We start from the raw sequence: 20,267 nt of genomic DNA, 5'->3' as shown, positions 1-20,267 counted from the left end.
ACATTATGTGCTATGCCAACGAACGGACTCTAGGTAGTTACATAGAGCACTGCCAACACACCATGTAGAATTGGATTACACGTACCCTCGACATGCCTCTGGCCCCTGTCACTGGGCTTCCTGGGAAGACTCATACTGGGAATACAATGGACATATTGGGCATGCTGGGACACACACACACATGAGGGAATACAATCAACATATTGAGCGTGCTGGGGGACTATGAAGAACACACGCACGCACACACGCACACACACACACACACACACACACACACACACACACACACACACACACACACACACACACACACACACACACACACACACACACACACACACACACACACACACACACACACACACACACACACACAGGAGACGATAAGGAACACACACATAAGGGACTATGAGGTATACCGCCAGGACAATCTGTCGCCCACTGAGAAGGTCTGGGTGACAGATGATGTGTTCCCACTGCAGCCTGTGGAGAGTGTGAGTGTGTGTGTGTGTGTGCGCTTGTTTGTGTGCATGTGAGTACAGCCCGCCAGGGTTAGGCCACACACCAAACAGTGAGTGACATTAACCATAACAATCCTACTGTTATTATGTTGCAATTATACAGTCCCACACTTATGCTGCAGGTGCTGTTCCTCCACCGTTCAGTAAAAGCCAGACTGACCTCTAGTCAGTAGGATTGAGTCCCAATTGCAACCCTATTAGCTACAAAGTGCAATACTTTCAAAGTGCACTACATAGGGAATAGAGTTCCATTTGGGAGGTAGCCTCTGGACAGGCCTGCAGTAGGTGGACGTGCGGGTGGGTAGCGTATCCCTCAGTGTGTTATTCCAGGGGCCATGAGTCCAGTTAAAAGGCTCTGTCCTACTCACTCTGTCTGCTGTATACAACTGCAGTACAATCACCTCCATTACTCTCCATGTATTTACACTGCTACCCTGGGCTAAACACACCCTTTGTTACCAGCCACTAAAGATCTGACAGCTGGTACACACAGAGATGGTGTGTGTTTGTGTGGTATATACAGGGTCCAGTGCAGGACAGTCATTCATCTCCTCAGCTCAAACACCAGAGCTCAAATCCTCCATCAGGCTCTCTATCTGTTTATATCATCAGCTGCTACACACACAGATATACATAGATGGAATCGTGAGGGCAGACAGTATTGTTCAAGTAGACTGCAGTTCTGTCTATCCATTTGGGCACACTACACACACACACACACACACACACACACACACACACACACACACACACACACACACACACACACACACACACACACACACACACACACACACACACACACACACACACACACACACACACACACACACACACACACACACACACACATACAGTTATACGTGGACATCAGGGGCTTTAGGGAGTCAAGAAGAGGATGTTACATTAGAAGTCAAGAGGGTCACCAGTTCAAAAAAACCACTTTACAGCCCAACTACTTCCTGCTCCACAGCACTGTTTCCTGCTGCTTCTGGACACTTTCTACATCACAGACAGAGAGAGAATACAGAATACATCACAGACAGAGAGAGAGAGTGTGTGTGTCTGTGTGTGTGTGTCTGAGAGAGAGAGAGAGAGAGAGAGACCCATAACAGACGTAGAATTAAACAGTCGGAGCAGCAGTGAAGAGGGAAGTCCATAGAATTAAGGCTCAGCTGGTAGACATCATCCACACAACAAGAAGAAACTAAAAACTACGTCGAGTTCAATCCACTGACCTCTTAGCCTAACCCAGTTACACTTCATTGTGTATTATTGTACAATATTTTGTGAAACTGCATCAACCACTCTATTCTAGGTCTCCCTGTGTGGCTCTGTTTCCTGGACAGAGATAGAAAGAGCAATAGGGAGAGAGGGACAGAGGGACAGAGGGAGAGAGAGAGGTATAGAGGGAGAGGAGCTAACCCATATGTCAGACAATATCATGCCCTGTGAGGCGTAGCACTCTAGTGGATCTGACAGAAAAACTATCTGATTTGAGGACAGAGCTTTCCGGCTGGCCGCGTTGGCAGCTGAAGAGACAGCAGTGACACGCCACGGTGATGTGTGTGTAGCCTGCTCTCTGAGGACCAGTGGTCAGGGCAGTGATCTCAGCTGGCCCTGTATCGTTGTTCTCCTCTCCTCCGACACACAACGACCTCTCCATCTGGCCCATGATGGACCCTCTCCCCTATGTCCTGTCCCCATAGCCCCTTATGTACTGTCCCACTCCACTGTCCCCATAGCCTCTGTGTGTCCCGACAGTCCCTACATATGTTTTCTTCCCCTTGTCTCTCTGTCTGCAGTTCACAGTCAACATCTCCCCTACTGTCCCTCAGCAATGTCCTCTTTGTCCTTCTGTCCATTCTTGGCCCCCATCCACATGTCCTGTCTTAACTGTCCTTATAGTCGTCCCAGTGTTCCTCCTCTATTTCACAGTCCTCAGCCCCTGTTCTTGTATAGGGTGAAGGCCTTGGCTAAGCACTAAAGGTCTCTCTCCCCCTGTTCCCCTCTCTCTGTAGATCCACGCCAGTGATGTGATGGCTATTGGCTGCCCACTGTTCCGCTGGGGCGAACGGGAGGGCCTGATTGGCTGCATGCGAGGTGTAGTCATGGAAACTGTCCGGAGCCCTGTGTGACCCGGTGAAGGCCACATGAAAGCTGCTCAGTTAGGAAAGAGGCTGAAGACTGACGATGTGATGGCTTTCATGTTGAGACCATCAGGTTTATCCGGGTGGGTTATAGTCCCGTCTAGATACACTTCAGTGACAAGGCTTTTCTTGGACGTTGAAGAGTACTAGGAAACACTGTCAGGAAAGTGACTTGTTAAACTCACCACCATTACACCCCTCTGCAGAGCCTCCACCAACCCCCTGTCTTCTTTACCTAATAGGTCTATCTATAACTTACTCGACAACTACATTGGTTCACTGAAGGTCTTTTAGGAAAGTGTGTTTTATGCCGTACAGTACAGAACCAGGGGAGAGTGAGTAAGTGTGGACAGTAGAGAACTGGGTAGGGGTGAACAAGGGTGTGTTCGGGATTCAGAAGTATGAAAATAGCAGCTGACCTACTAACGTCCCTGAAGAGATGACTGGGTGGACTGGATACCCATCAGAGAGAGGCTTCACCCTGGAACAGAGAGAGAAGAGGGGGAGAGAGAAGAGAGAGAGAGAGAGAGAGTGGGAGGAGAGAGAGGGAGAAAGAGAGAGCAGGGAGGGAGGGAGAGGGAGTGCAAGATGGAGGGGAGAGGGACAAGGAGGAGACAGAGAAGAGTGAGTTCGACAAGTGACGCAAAACAAATGTACATAAACAGACAGAGAGAAAAGCGAGAGAGTCAGTGACTTCAGGAAGTGTGTGTGTGTGTGTGTGCGTGCGTGCGTGCATGCGTGCGTGCGTGCGTGTGTGTGTGTGTGTGTGTGTGTGTGTGTGTGTGGAGTGTAAGTGTAATGTCACTTCCCAGTGAAGAGCCCTCTGTAATCTGTATGTTAATACAGCCATCCCACTCTGCCTCGGCTGCTGGCACACAGGAGATCAGACATTAATAGAAAGTAAATGTGTTTGCAAAAAGGGGGACGAGTCACTTGAAATGAGACTAATTTATTCGTTATTGAGTTGAGTGTGACTGAGCGTGCCCAGCCGGTCAAGCATGCGCGAGGGAGGATAGTGGAGTCACCTGCAGGGAGACACAGACAACACTACACACACTCTACTCTGCCCTCCACACACTCAAATACACACGCATACAGTATGCACGCAAATGCACAGACAGCACGAATACCTATACATATACACACGGTGTACACTCAAAGAAACACACAGTCACTCATACACACATTCAGGCACAGTACACATGCATACACACACACAGTCTCACATTATCACCTCTACTCTTGGCAAACATTTTCCTGCATTTCCAAAGAAAGAGAACAAAATTCCCACCATCTTTTCTGTTCAAAAACACTCTCTTTCAGACATGTAGATAACACTCACTCAGACTATACCTCCCACACACACGGTTCCATTTATTACTGTTTAGAAAGGTCACCGTTTTCTCTGGCTAAGCGCCCTACCGCTATTGATAATTTTATGCATCAACAAATGGCAAATTTGTGCCACATAAATATGTATTAGCAATTAATAATGTCCTGCGTCTGAGGAGATGCCAGGTGCATGCCAAATAGGTCTGACTGGTCTGGGCTGGTGGCTTTGTGTTAAAATACACTCTCCATCTCCTCTATGTTCGCAGCACAATGGCCACTTAGACACACACACACACACACACACACACACACACACACACACACACACACACACACACACACACACGCACACACACACACACACACACACACACACACACACACACAAATGTGTATGCAAATGCACGCATGCATGGACATTGGACATAAGCACACACACACACACACACACACACACACACACACGTACACACGTACACACATGCTTTCCATGGACTGAAAAGACTTGGCACGAGGGCACCATGCTCTCATTGTGTCACCTTCTCCTCCAGCTCCTGTTATGAACCACCAGCATCATTACAATACACCTCTCCTCCAGCTCCTGTTATAAACCACCAGCATCATTACAATACACCTCTCATCCAGCTCCTGTTATAAACCACCAGCATCATTACAATACACCTCTCATCCAGCTCCTGTTATAAACCACCAGCATCATTACAATACACCTCTCATCCAGCTCCTGTTATAAACCACCAGCATCATTACAATACACCTCTCATCCAGCTCCTGTTATAAACCACCAGCATCATTACAATACACCTCTCATCCAGCTCCTGTTATAAACTACCAGCATCATTACAATACACCTCTCCCCCAGCTCCTGTTATAAACCAGCAGCATCATTACAATACATCTCTCCTCCAGCTCCTGTTATAAACCACCAGCATCATTACAATACACCTCTCATCCAGCTCCTGTTATAAACTACCAGCATCATTACAATACACCTCTCCCCCAGCTCCTGTTATAAACCACCAGCATCATTACAATACATCTCTCCTCCAGCTCCTGTTATAAACTACCAGCATCATTACAATACACCTCTCCTCCAGCTCCTGTTATAAACTACCAGCATCATTACAATACACCTCTCCTCCAGCTCCTGTTATAAACTACCAGCATCATTACAATACATCTCTCCCCCAGCTCCTGTTATAAACCACCAGCATCATTACAATACATCTCTCCTCCAGCTCCTGTTATAAACTACCAGCATCATTACAATACACCTCTCCTCCAGCTCCTGTTATGATCCACCAGCATCATTACAATACATGACCATTCACAGAGAGAGACCATGCTCCAAAGCCACACAGGGACATACAGAACACCATGAAGGGAAGCAACCATCAGTGTCATGCCTCTCGGCACCAGCGGAGGCTGCTGAGGGGAGAACGGCTCGTAATAATGGCTGGATTGCAGTCACATGACTGGTATCAACCATATAGAAACCATATTTTTGATGCGTTTGATACCTTTCCATTGACTCCATTCCAGCCATTATTATGAGCCGTCCTCCCCTCAGCAGCCCCCACTGCTCTGCATTAACAGACAACCAACTGCTAACACTGTCAGCAACCTTGAAAGAGGTTTTAGGAGAATAACGACAGCTAAGTGTACAGACCCTCTCTCGTATTACTCAGTACTTTTCAATTATCTTTTATTACTTTGTTATTATTATTATTTTTATTATATTGTACATTTCAATGAAACATGGTGAAGCCCCAAAAAAGCCCTCGCTAGAAGCCTGTGTTTCAGACATAAGGAAGTGGATGGCTGCAAACTTTCTACTTTTAAACTCAGACAAAACAGAGATGCCTGTTCTAGGTCTCAAGAAACAACGAGATCTTCTGTTGAATCTGACAATTAATCTCGATTGTTGTACAGTTGTCTCAAATAAAACTGTGAGGGACCTTAGCGTTACTCTGGACCCTGATCTCTCTTTTGACGAACATATCAAGACTGTTTCAAGGACAGCTTTTTTCCATCTACGTAACATTGCAAAAATCAGAAACTTTCTGTCCAAAAATTATGCAGAAAAATGTTTTCATGCTCTAGGTTAGACTACTGCAATGCTCTACTTTCTGGCTACCTGGATAAAGCACTAAAGAAACTTCAGTTAGTGCTAAATACGGCTGCTAGAATCCTGACTAGAACCAAAAAATGTGATCATATTACTCCAGTGCTAGCCTCCCTACACTGGCTTCCTGTTAAGGCAAGGGCTGATTTCAAGGTTTTACTGCTGACCTACAAAGCATTACATGGACTTGCTCCTACCTATCTTTCCGATTTGGTCCTGCCGTACATACCTACACGTACGCTACGGTCACAAGACGCAGGCCTCCTAATTATCCCTAGAATTTCTAAGCAAACAGCTGGAGGCAGGGCTTTCTCCTATAGAGCTCCATTTTTATGGAATGGTCTGTCTACCCATGTGAGAGACGCAGACTCGGTCTCAACCTCTAAGTCTTTACTGAAGACTCATCTCTTCAGTGGGTCATATGATTGAGTGTAGTCTGGCCCAGGAGTGTGAAGGTGAACGGAAAGGCTCTGGAGCAACGAACCGCCCTTGCTGTCTCTGCCTGGCCGGTTCCCCTCTCTCCACTGGGATTCTCTGCCTCTAACCCTATTACAGGGGCTGAGTCACTGGCTTACTAGTGCTCTTCCATGCTGTCCCTAGGAGGGGTGCTTCACTTGAGTGGGATGAGCCACTGATGTGATTTGGGGGCTGTGGTTTGGCAAAGTGGGTGGGGTTATATCCTGCCTGTTTGGCCCTGTCTGGGGGTATCATCGGATGGGGCCACAGTGTCTCCTGACCCCTCCTGTCTCAGCCTCCAGTATTTATGCTGAAGTAGTTCATGTGTCGTGGGGCTAGGGTCAGTCTGTTATATCTGGAGTACTTCTCCTGTCTTATCCGGTGTCCTGTGTGAATTTAAGTATGCTCTCTCTAATTTTGCCTCAGGACTACCTGGTCTGATGACTCCTTGCTGTCCCCAGTCCACCTGGCCGTGCTGCTGCTCCAGTTTCAACTGTTCTGCCCGCAGCTATGGAACCCTGACCTGTTCACCAGACGTGCTACCTGTCCCAGACCTGCTGTTTTCAACTCTCTAGAGACAGCAGGAGCGGTAGAGATACTCTTATTGATCGGCTATGAAAAGCCAATTGACATTTACGCCTTAGGTGTTGACTTGCTGCACCCTCGACAACTACTGTGATTATTATTATTTGACCATGCTGGTCATTTATGAACATTTGAACATCTTGGCCATGTTCTGTTATAATCTCCACCCGGCACAGCCAGAAGAGGACTGGCCACCAATCATAGCCTGGTTCCTCTCTAGGTTTCTTCCTAGGTTTTAGCCTTTCTAGGGAGTTTTTCCTAGCCACCGTGCTTCTACACCTGCATTGCTTGCTGTTTGGGGTTTTAGGCTGGGTTTCTGTACAGCACTTTTACATTTGATTTGATTGATTTACTATTGTTTACGTGCCTACACATTCATGCTAAGTTAGATGCTACTGTTACTATTAACATACACTCTGATCTGTTTCACCTGTATTGTGCTTATCTCCACCCCCTACCAGGTGTCTCCCATTTGTCCCCATTATCTCCTGTGTATTTATAGCTGTGTTTTCTCTTTGTCTGCTGCCAGTTCGTCTTGTCTCGTCAAGCCTGCCAGCGTAGGCTTGACGAGACAAGTCCCTGTTTTCTAGTCCTCCCGGTTCTGACCTTTTCAGGCTGCTCTGAGCCCGCCTGCCATACCATTCTGCCTGCTCTGACCTTGAGCCTGCCGCCCTGCACCCATCTGACTCTGACCTGGTTTACAAACTTCTGCCTGCCCTCGACCTGCCTCTTGCCTGCCCCTTGTCTATTTAAGCAATAAGGCATGAGAGGGTGTGGGGGTGTGGTATACAACCAATATACCACGGCTAAAGGCTGTTCTTAAGCACAGCGCAATGCAGAGTGCCTGCATACAGCCCTTAGCCGTGGTATTTTGGCCATATACTACAAACCCCCAAGGTGCCTAATTGCTATTATAAACTGGTTACCCATGTAATTAGAGCAGTAAAAATACATGTTTTGTCATACCCGTGGTATATGGTCTGATATACCAAGGCTGTCAGCCAATTAGCATTAAGGGCTCGAACTACCCAGTTTATAATAATAATTATCAGAGACTCGAACCATCTGCCTCCTGTGTCTGCATTTGGGTCTCGTCCTGGGCCGTTATACTAACAGTGTGTTATTTTAGTCGTGTGTCGTGGTGGGGAGAGGGGATATAACCTGGGGAGGGCAGGCTAGTCCCCTTGTAGAGCACAATCACTATGGTTGAATAAACGCAATCACACACACACACCTCAATTTTAGCAGGCTCCTGAAGCAAACACACAAGCAAATACAGAAAGTGGGAGAGAGAGAGAGAGAGAGAGAGAGAGAGCAAGAGAGGGGAGGAGAGAGAGAGAGAGAGAGAGAGAGGAGAGAAAGAGAGAGCGAGTGAAGAGGTGAGAGAGCGAGAGAGGGAGAGCGAGGAGAGAGAGAGAGCGAGAGAGGGGAGGAGAGAGAGAGAGGACAAAAAGAGGACACATGCCTTCTGTTCCATTGTGAGCAGGTCTTTAATAAGGATCAGATAAACATGACCATTGTGAGCAGTGGCCAACCTGGTATTATAAACCATACATGAGAGCCACAGCTGGGCTAGGAGGGGTGGGTTTGTGTGTGTGTGTCTGCGTGTGCGTGTGTGCATATGTCTGTCTTGTGTGTGTGTGTGTAGCTCAGTTGATAGCGCATGTTGCTTGCATGGCGCTTGCAACGTCAGGGTCGTGGGTTTGATTCCCTAAGGGGACCAGTATGAAAACTGTATGAAAATGTATGGACTCACTACTGCAAGTCGCTCTGGATAAGAGCGTCTGCTAAATTACTCAAATGTAATGTAAAATGTGTGTACCCTTGTGTGTCTGGCTTGTGTAACCTCTTCCCAGAATCGCAGGGATGACAGAGGGATTTGTTTCGGGTAGAAGGATTAACTGAGACTATGGCAGTGGAAGCAGCTCAGTTCCAGCTGGGTAAAACCGACGTCCCTAATCACTGGCGTAATCTGACTACTGTAATATCATAACAATCAGCAACACATCTGCCTATTCATTTCACCACTAATACAATAATAGTGATTAAACATCTGGTGACTCGACCTCAGTGCAATCAAGAACAGAGGTTCTGACTCTCATCTGTTATGTATGATTTCTACCTGTCCTCTATCCAATCTGTGTAACACACACACAGACAGAGAGACATACACACACACTCTCCCCGGTACTGCTGCCCTCCCTCCAATTACTTACACCTCACCTCCCCCCAAAACACCTTGGCCTACCCTCATCCAGCCCACGTGCCTCCAAGTCACCCCCTGGTCCACCCCCTAGCCCACAGCTTCAGACCTGTTCTCCACCAGCCCTCACCATCCAACCAACTGCTTGTCCTCTGTTACCACCCCACATCCAGTGATTGAGCTCCAGACCTGTTGCCCAAATTACCCTCGGGTCCCCCAGTCTGGGCCACTGACTGGGGTTTCCTGTCTGGAGCTCTGGATCTTTCGGGCCACAATGAAAGGCCTATTGTTCACCTAGGTGGTCCCTACAGGACTAACCCCCCTTAACATACACCCGCATACATATGCACACACAGACGCGCGCGCACACACACACACACACACACACACATGGACCTACCTACACACAGTTATACACACATACTTATGCACACAAACATAAGCTACACAGACAGACACACACACACAAACACACACACACACACACACACACACACACACACACACACACACACACACACACACACACACACACACACACACACACACACACACACACACACACACACACACACACACACACACACACACATCCCCTAACCCTCTAATCATGGAGCAGGGGACAGGGAGCGGTGGGGCTAGAGTGGTGATAGTGGTAAATATTTAGGTGTGGGTTGTAACTACATTGTGTAATTCAGCCACAGCAACTTCCTTCCTGTCTTACGATGTTTAGTCTCTGTCTGATGTCGCTCGCTGATTCCTCTCATCTGATTGGTCTATTTGATCTGTCCCCCACTCCCTCTCATATGTCTGGTTTGCTCCCCAGGATAGGTTGCCCCATAACCACAGATCTAGAATCAGCTTACCCTACCCCAATCCTAACACTAACGATAACGAGGGTAAGAGCACAACTGATCTTAGATCAAAGACTAGGGGAAACATGCTACCAATCTCCAGATGGACCATGACCACAATGCTAGTTGTCCTCCAGTTGAGTTCATTAAAGGACCAAAGACAGCAGCAGCTACACACCATTAAACAACCACACACCCTACGTACTCAGGAAGAATACACACCATTAAAAAACCACACACCCTACTTACTCAGGAAGAATACACACCATAAAACAACCACACACCCTACGTACTCAGGAAGAATACACACCATAAAACAACCACACACCCTACATACTCAGGAAGAATACACATCATAAAACAACCACACACCCTACATACTCAGGAAGAATACACACCATAAAACAACCACACACCCTACGCACTCAGGAAGAATACACACCATAAAACAACCACACACCCTACGTACTCAGGAAGAATACACACCATAAAACAACCACACACCCTACGTACTCAGGAAGAATACACACCATAAAACAACCACACACCCTACGTACTCAGGAAGAATACACACCATAAAACAACCACACACCCTACGTACTCAGGAAGAATACACACCATAAAACAACCACACACCCTACGTACTCAGGAAGAATACACACCATAAAACAACCACACACCCTACGTACTCAGGAAGAATACACATCATAAAACAACCACACACCCTACGTACTCAGGAAGAATACACATCATAAAACAACCACACACCCTACATACTCAGGAAGAATACACACCATAAAACAACCACACACCCTACGTACTCAGGAAGAATTACACACCATTAACAACCACACACCCTACGTACTCAGGAAGAATACATACCATAAAACAACAACACTCCCTACGTACTCAGGAAGAATACACACCATTAAACAACCACACACCCTACCTACTCAGGAAGAATACACACTATAAAACAACCACACACCCTACGCACTCAGGAAGAATACACACCATAAAACAACCACACACCCTACGCACTCAGGAAGAATACACACCATAAAACAACCACACACCCTACATACTAAGGAAGAATACACACCATAAAACAACCACACACCCTACGCACTCAGGAAGAATACACACCATAAAACAACCACACACCCTACGTACTCAGGAAGAATACACACCATAAAACAACCACACACCCTACGTACTAAGGAAGAATACACACCATAAAACAACCACACACCCTACGTACTCAGGAAGAATACACACCATAAAACAACCACACACCCTACGTACTCAGGAAGAATACACATCATAAAACAACCACACACCCTACATACTCAGGAAGAATACAAACCATAAAACAACCACACACCCTACGTACTCAGGAAGAATTACACACCATTAAACAACCACACACCCTACATACTCAGGAAGAATTCATACCATAAAACAACAACACTCCCTACGTACTCAGGAAGAATACACACCATTAAACAACCACACACCCTACCTACTCAGGAAGAATTTTTGCGACTGCACTTGAAGAAACTTTCAAAGTTCTTGACATATTCCGGATTGACTGACCTTCATGTCATAAAGTAATGATGGACTGTTGTTTCTCTTTGCTTATTTGAGATGTTCATGCAATAATATTGACTTGGTCTTTTACCAAATAGGGCTATCTTCTGTATACATCCCCCCCCCCCCTCCCCCCCACACACACACACACACCTTGCGACAAAAACACAACTGATTGGCTCAAACACATTAAGAAGGAAAGAAATTCCACAAATTAACTTTTAACAAGACACACCTGTTAATTGAAATGTATTCCAGGTGGCATTCGCACTGAGCTAAAGGGCAGAGCTGCAGCTTTGAAGGTGCGGGACTCTAACCCGGAAGCTTACAAGAAATTCTGCTATGCCCTGCAACTAACGATCAAACAGGCAAAGCGTCAACACAGGGCTAAGATTGAATCATACTACATCAGCTCCGACGCTTGTCTTATGTGGCAGGGCCTGCAAACTATTACAGACTACAAAGGGAAGCACAGCCACGAGCCTACCAGACGAGCTAAATCACTTCTATGCTCGCTTCGAGGCAAGCAACACTGAGGCATGCATGAGAGCATCAGCTGTTCCGGACGACTGTGTGATCACGCTCTCCGTAGCCAAAGTGAGTAAGACCTTTAAACAGGTCAACATACACAAGGCTGCGGGCGCCATACGGATTACCAGGATGTGTGCTCCGGGCATGTGCTGACCAAATGTCACTGACATTTTCAGCATGTCCCTGATTGAGTCTGTAATACCAACATGTTTCAAGCAGACCACCATAGTCCCTGTGCCCAAGAACACAAAGGCAACCTGCCTAAATGACTACAGACCCGTAGCACTCACGTCCGTAGCCATGAAGTGCTTTGAAAGGCTGGTAATGGCTCACATCAACACCATTATCCCAGAAACCCTAGACCCACTCCAATTTGCATAACGCCCAAACAGATCCACAGATGATGCAATCTCTATTGCACTCCACACTGCCCTTTCCCACCTGGACAAAAGGAACACTTATGTGAGTGTTCATTGACTACAGCTCAGCGTTCAACACCATAGTACCCTCAAAGCTCCTCACTAAGCTAAGGATCCTGGAACTAAACACCTCCCTCTGCAACTGGATCCTGGACATCCTAAAGGCCACCCCCAGGTGGTGAGGGTAGGTAGCAACATATCTGCCACGCTGATCCTCAACACTGGAGCTCCACAGGGGTGCGTCCTCAGTCCCCTCCTGTACTCTCTGTACACCGAGACTGCATGGCCAGCCACAACTCCAACACCATCATTAAGTTTGCAGACGACACAACAGCGGTAGGCCTGATCAACGATAACGACGAGGCAGCCTATAGGGAGGAGGTCAGAGACCTGGCCGGGTGGTGCCAGAATAACAACCTATCCCTCAACGTAACCAAGACTAAGGAGATGATTGTGGTCTAGAGGAAAAGGAGGACCGAGCATGCCCCCATTCTCATCGACGGGGCTGTAGTGGAGCAGGTTGAGAGCTTCAAGTTCCTTGGTGTCCACATCAATAACAAACTAAAATGGTCCAAACACACCAAGACAGTCGTAAAGAGGGCACAACAAAGCCTATTCCCCCTCAGAAAACTAAAATGATTTGGCATGGGTCCTGAGATACTCAAAAGGTTCTACAGATGCAACATCGAGAGCATCCTGACTGGTTGCATCACTGCCTGGTACGGCAATTGCTCGGCCTCTGACCACAAGTCACTACAGAGGGTCGTGCGTACGGCCCAGTACATCACTGGGGCTAAGCTGCCTGCCATCCAGGACCTCTACACCAGGCGGTGTCAGAGGAAGGCCCTAAAAATTGTCAATGACCCCAGCCACCCCATTCATAGACTGTTCTCTCTACTACTGCATGGCAAGCGGTACCGGAATGCCAAGTCTAGGACAAAAAGGCTTCTCAACAGTTTTTACCCCCAAGCCATAAGACTCCTGAACAGGTAATCAAATGGCTACCCAGACTATTTGCATTGTGTACCCCCCCCCCCCCAACCCCTCTTTCACACTGCTGCTACTCTCTGTTTATCATATATGCAAAGTCACTTTAACTATACAACTATACATACTACCTCAATTGGCCTGACCAACCAGTGCTCCCGCACATTGGCTAACCGGGCTATCTGCATTGTGTCCCACCACCCACCAACCCCTCTTTATGCCATTGCTACTCTCTGTTCATCACTTTAACCATATCTACATGTACATACTACCTCAATCAGCCTGACTAACCGGTGTCTGTATGTAGCCTCGCTACTTTTATAGCTTGTCTTTTTACTGTTGTTTTATTTCTTTACTTACCTATGGTTCACCTAATACCTTTTTTGCACAATTGGTTAGAGCCTGTAAGTAAGCATTTCACTGTAAGGTCTACTACACATGTTGTTTTCGGCGCACGTGACATATAAACTTTGATTTGATTTGATAATCTCATGAAGCTGGTTGAGAGAATGCCAATAGTTTGCAAAGCTGTCATCAAGGCAAAGGGTGGCTACTTTCAAGGATCTCAAATATATTTAGATTTGTTTAACACTTGTTTGGTTACTTCCTGATTCCATCCGTGTAATTTCATAGTTTAGGATGTCTTCATTATTATTCTACAATGTAGAAAATAGTAAAAATAAAGAAAAACCCTGGAATGAGTAGGTGTGTCCAAACGTTTGACTGGTACTGTATATATAAATGCATCTACACAGAAGAACAATAGTAAATAGTAAAAAAGGGAAGGAAAGTAGTGGAACAAGAGGGGGGATAGAGTACGGGTCAGTGCTATCCGGGTGACTTGGGATGTCCCTACCCTCAACCCCAACTTTAACCCAGAACCAGAACCAGAACGATAACCCTTACCTTAACCATTTTAAATTTCGACTTCAATTGGGTGGGAACGTCCCAAGGATTCCGTATAGCACGACCATAGAGTAAGTCAGAAAAAATAAATAAATAAAGAAGTACAAGAGTAGAACAAATAAAGTGACACTACAGAAGCACAGCCCAAGAACGTTTCCACTGACATGGTCTTGGTCATGTGTCATTAAATCAACACACACTCCACCACCTCTTCCCAGCATGGACACTTCCACATTTCATTTACTGCAGTAATGAGAACCGCTGTACAATGTAAATCAGCGTAAGCATGTTTATGTTGTAACCAAAACACACTACATAGATTTAGTGTAATGCAATGGTGGGGTCAAGAGTTTACTGTGTGATATTATTACCATGTTGCCATGGAGCAGGAAAACTGGCCTATAGAAAACAAAGGTAGATTCAGACCTCTCTGGATGATGTATGAAGTAGGGAATAAAGTGTGTATACATACAGTAGCTTGCAAAAGTATTCACCCCCCTTGGCATTTTTCCTATTTTGTTGCCTTACAACCTGGAATTAAAATTGATTTTTTTGGGGAGGGTTGTATCATTTGATTTACTCAACATGCCTACCACTTTGAAGATACAAAATATTTTTTTATTGTGAAACCATCAAGAAATAAGACAAAAAAAACGGAAAACGTGCGTAACTATTCACCCCCCCAAAAGTCAACACTTTGTAGAGCCACCTTTTGCAGCAATTACAGTTGCAAGTCTCTGGGTGTATGTCCCTATAAGATGGCACATCTAGCCACTGGGATTTTGGCCCATTCTTCAAGGCAAAACAGCTCTAGCCCCTTCAAGTTGGATGGGTTCCGCTGGTGTACAGCAATCTTTAAGTCATACCACAGATTCTCAATTGGATTGAGGTCTGGGCTTTGACTAGGCCATTACAAGACATTTAAATGTGTCCCCTTAAACCACTCGAGTGTTGCTTTAGCAGTATGCTTAGGGTCACTGTCCTGCTGGAAGGTGAACCTCCATCCCAGTCTCAAGTCTCTGGACGACTGAAACAGGTTTCCCTCAATAATTTCACTTTATTTAGCGCTATCCATCATTCATTCAATTCTGACCAGGTTCCCAGTCCCTGATGATGAAAACATCCCCACAGCATGATGCTGCCACCACCATGCTTCACTGTGGGGATGGAATCCTCAGGGTGATGAGAGGTGTTGGGTTTTTCGCCAGACATAGACAAAATGCTAAATTTTAGTCCCATCTGACCAGAGTACCTTCTACCATATGTTTGGGAGTCTCCCACATGACTTCCGGCAAACACCAAAGATGTTTGCTTATTTCTTTCTTTAAGCAATGGCTTGTTTCTGGTCAATCTTCCGTAAAGCCCAGCTCTGTGGAGTGTACGGCTTAAAGTGGTCCTATGGACTCAAATCTCCGCTGTGGAGCTTTGCAGCTCCTTCAGGATTATCTTTGATCTCTTTGTTGCCTCTCTGATTAATGCCCCCCTTGCCTGGTCCGTGAGTTTTGGTGGGTGGCCCTCTCTTGGCAGGTTTGTTGAGGTGCCATATTCTTTCCATTTTTTAATAATGGATTTAATGGTGCTCCGTGGGATGTTCAAAGTTTCAGATATTTTTTATAACCCAACCCTGATCTGTACTTCTCCACAACTTTGTCCATGACCTGTTTGGAGAGTTCCTTGGTCTTCATGGTGCCGCTTGCTTGGTGGTGCTCCTTGCTTAGTGGTGTTGCAGACTCTGGGGCCTTTCAGAACAGGTGTATATGTACTGAGATCATGTGACAGATCATGTGACACTTAGATTGTGCACAGTTTGACTTTATTAAATATGTGACTCTTTAAGGCAATTGGTTGCACCAGATCTTATTTAGGGGCTCCATAGCAAAGGGGGTGAATACATATGCACGTACCACGTTTGCATTTTATTTTACAAAAAAAAATTGAAACAAGTTCTTTTTTAATTTCACTTCACCAATTTGGACTATTTTGGGTATGTCCATTACATGAAATCCAAATAAAAATCCATTTAAATTACAGGTTGTATTGCAACAATATAGGAAAACGCCAAGGGGGATGAATACTTTTGCAAGGCACTGTAGAGTGTTTATTAACAAGAATGAATGCGTCAATGTGAATTACTCCTGCCTTCTGTCTCTTTCTCTGACAGTACTTTCCACTTGCTTCACAAGTCTCTGTGTGTTACATAATATGGAGAGAGCAGTCCACTGTCCAGACAGAAGAGGAGAGGAGAGGAGAGGAGAGGAGAGGAGAGGAGAGGAGAGGAGAGGAGAGGAGAGGAGAGGAGAGGAGAGGAGAGGAGAGGAGAGGAGAGGAGAGGAGAGAGCAGTCCACTGTCCAGACGAGAGGAGGCGAGAGCAGTCCACTGTCCAGACAGAGGAGGCGAGAGCAGTCCACTGTCCAGACAGAGGAGAGGACTGCTGCCGTCTCCCCACCTGTTACTCTGCTCAGTGTGCCCATTAGCTGCAATGACGGCCACACAGACACAGACACACACACACACACACACACACACACACACACACACACACACACACACACACACACACACACACACACACACACACACACACACACACACACACACACACGCCCTCCTCCTGATGTCTCCATTCATCTCAACTGTCACACTCACACACCCACAGCATATTTCACTTCCTCTGTCGGCCTGATAAATTACAGCTCTATCTCTCTTCTCCTCTCCGCTGCACTCCCCCTCTCTCTCCTCTTGACATCTTTCTCTCTCTATTTTCTCTGACTTTTTCTCAGTTAGGCCTCATATCCACTCAGTGCTCTCTACTTACTCTCCAGTAAGGCTTCCTCTTTCACTCACTCTTTACTTATGTACATGAACTGTACATTATTATTCAAGGTAACACAATTGGCAAATCACATTTTATATATATATACTGTATACAGTACCAGTCAAAAGTTGGGACACATACTCTTTGGGTTTTTCATTGTTTTTACTATTTTTAATAAGAACTATGTAAATAAAAAAGTGTTAAACAAAATATATGTTATATTTGAGATTCTTCGAAGTAGCCACCCTTTCTCTTGATGCAGCTTTGCACACTCTTGGCATTCTCTCAACCAGCTTCATGAGTTAGTCCCCTCGAATGCATCTCAATCAATAGATGTGCCTTGTTCAAAGTTCATTTGTGGAATTTCTTTCCTTCTTAATGTGTTTGAGCAAATCAGTTGTGTTGTGACATGGTAGGGGTGGTATACAGAAGATAGCCCTTTTTGGTAAAGAACAGCTCAAATAAGCAAAGAGAAATGACAGTCCATCATTCCTTTACATCATGAAGGTCAGTCAATGTGGAGCATTTCAAGAAATGTCAAAGTTGCAGAGGATAAGTTCATTAGAGTTACCAGCCTCAGAAATTGCAGCCCAAATAAATGCTTCACAGAGTTCAAGTAACTCAACATCAATTGTTCTAAGGAGACTGTGTGAATCAAGCCTTCATGGTCGAATTGCTGCAAAGAAACCACTACTAAAAAACAACAATAATAAGAAGAGACTTGTTGGGCCAAGAAAACACGAGGAATGGACATTAGAGCGGTGGAAATCTGTCCTTTGGTCTGATGAGTTCAACCGCCGTGTCTTTGTGAGACATAGAGTAGGTGAACGGATGATCTCCGTAAGTGTAGTTCCCACCGTGAAGCATGGAGGAGGAGGTGTGAAAGTGTGGGAGTGCTTTGCTGGTGACACTGTCTGTGATTTATTTAGAATTCAAGGCACAATCAACCAGCATGGCTACCACAGTATTCTGCAGCGATACACCATCCCATCTAGTTTGCGCTTAGTGGGACTATAATTTGTTTTGCAACAGGACAATGACCCAACACACCTCCAGGCTTTGTAAGCTTTTTGACCAAGAAGGAGATTGATGGAGTGATGCATCAGAATACCTGGCCTTAACACAATTTAGATGGTTTGGAAAGAGTTGGACCACAGAGTGAAGCAAAAGCAGCCAACAAGTGCTCAGCATGTGTGCGGACTCATTCGAGACTGTTGGAAAAGCATTCATCATGAAGCTGGTTGAGAGAATGCCAAGAGTGTGCAAAGCTGTCATCAAGGCAAAGGGTGGCTTCTTTGTCAACAATTTTAATCTAAAATATATTTAGATTTGTTTAACACTTTTTTGCTTACTTCATGATTTCATATGTGTTATTTCATAGTTTCGATGTCTTCATTATTGTTCTACAATGTAGAAAATAGTCAAAATAAAGAAAAACCCTTGAATAAGTAGCTGTGTCCAAACATTTGGTACTGTATATACCGTATATACTGCTACTGACTGGTACTATATACAGTGCCTTGCAAAAGTATTCGGCCCCCTTGAACTTTGCGACCTTTTGCCACATTTCAGGCTTCAAACATAAAGACATAAAACTGTATTTTTTTGTGAAGAATCAACAACAAGTGGGACACAATCATGAAGTGGAACGACATTTATTGGATATTTCAAACTTTTTTAACAAATCAAAAACTGAAATATTGGGCGTGCAAAATGATTCAGCCCCTTTACTTTCAGTGCAGCAAACTCTCTCCAGAAGTTCAGTGAGGATCTCTGAATGATCCAATGTTGACCTAAATGACTAATGATGATAAATACAATCCACCTGTGTGTAATCAAGTCTCCGTATAAATGCACCTGCACTGTGATAGTCTCAGAGGTCCGTTAAAAGCGCAGAGAGCATCATGAAGAACAAGGAACACACCAGGCAGGTCCGAGATACTGTTGTGAAGAAGTTTAAAGCCGGATTTGGATACAAAAATATTTCCCAAGCTTTAAACATCCCAAGGAGCACTGTGCAAGCGATAATATTGAAATGGAAGGAGTATCAGACCACTGCAAATCTACCAAGACCTGGCCGTCCCTCTAAACTTTCAGCTCATACAAGGAGAAGACTGATCAGAGATGCAGCCAAGAGGCCCATGATCACTCTGGATGAACTGCAGAGATCTACAGCTGAGGTGGGAGACTCTGTCCATAGGACAACAATCAGTCGTATATTGCACAAATCTGGCCTTTATGGAAGAGTGGCAAGAAGAAAGACATTTCTTAAAGATATCCATAAAAAGTGTCGTTTAAAGTTTGCCTCAAGCCACCTGGGAGACACACCAAACATGTGGAAGAAGGTGCTCTGGTCAGATGAAACCAAAATTGAACTTTTTGGCAACAATGCAAAACGTTATGTTTGGCGTAAAAGCAACACAGCTGAACACACCATCCCCACTGTCAAACATGGTGGTGGCAGCATCATGGTTTGGGCCTGCTTTTCTTCAGCAGGGACAGGGAAGATGGTTAAAATTGATGGGAAGATGGATGGAGCCAAATACAGGACCATTCTGGAAGAAAACCTGATGGAGTCTGCAAAAGACCTGAGACTGGGACGGAGATTTGTCTTCCAAAAAGACAATGATCCAAAACATAAAGCAAAATCTACAATGGAATGGTTCAAAAATAAACATATCCAGGTGTTAGAATGGCCAAGTCAAAGTCCAGACCTGAATCCAATCGAGAATCTGTGGAAAGAACTGAAAACTGCTGTTCACAAATGCTCTCCA

The 20,267-nt window shown here is 45.4% G+C and overlaps 1 protein-coding gene across 1 annotated transcript in view; it reads right to left on the bottom strand.

Annotated features, from left to right (window-relative positions):
• LOC139392572 (transcription factor SOX-5-like) overlaps positions 1 to 20,267 on the bottom strand; it is a 284,267-nt gene that overhangs the window by 241,952 nt on the left and 22,048 nt on the right. The window contains exon 2 of the mRNA XM_071140638.1: positions 3,091 to 3,152. The gene's annotated coding sequence lies outside the window, so the exon portion shown is untranslated. The remainder of the gene's footprint in view (positions 1 to 3,090; positions 3,153 to 20,267) is intronic.

This window comes from Oncorhynchus clarkii, chromosome 33, assembly GCF_045791955.1.
Source record: "Oncorhynchus clarkii lewisi isolate Uvic-CL-2024 chromosome 33, UVic_Ocla_1.0, whole genome shotgun sequence".
Lineage (NCBI taxonomy): Eukaryota > Metazoa > Chordata > Actinopteri > Salmoniformes > Salmonidae > Oncorhynchus > Oncorhynchus clarkii.
This window is presented reverse-complemented; position numbering and strand designations above follow the sequence as displayed.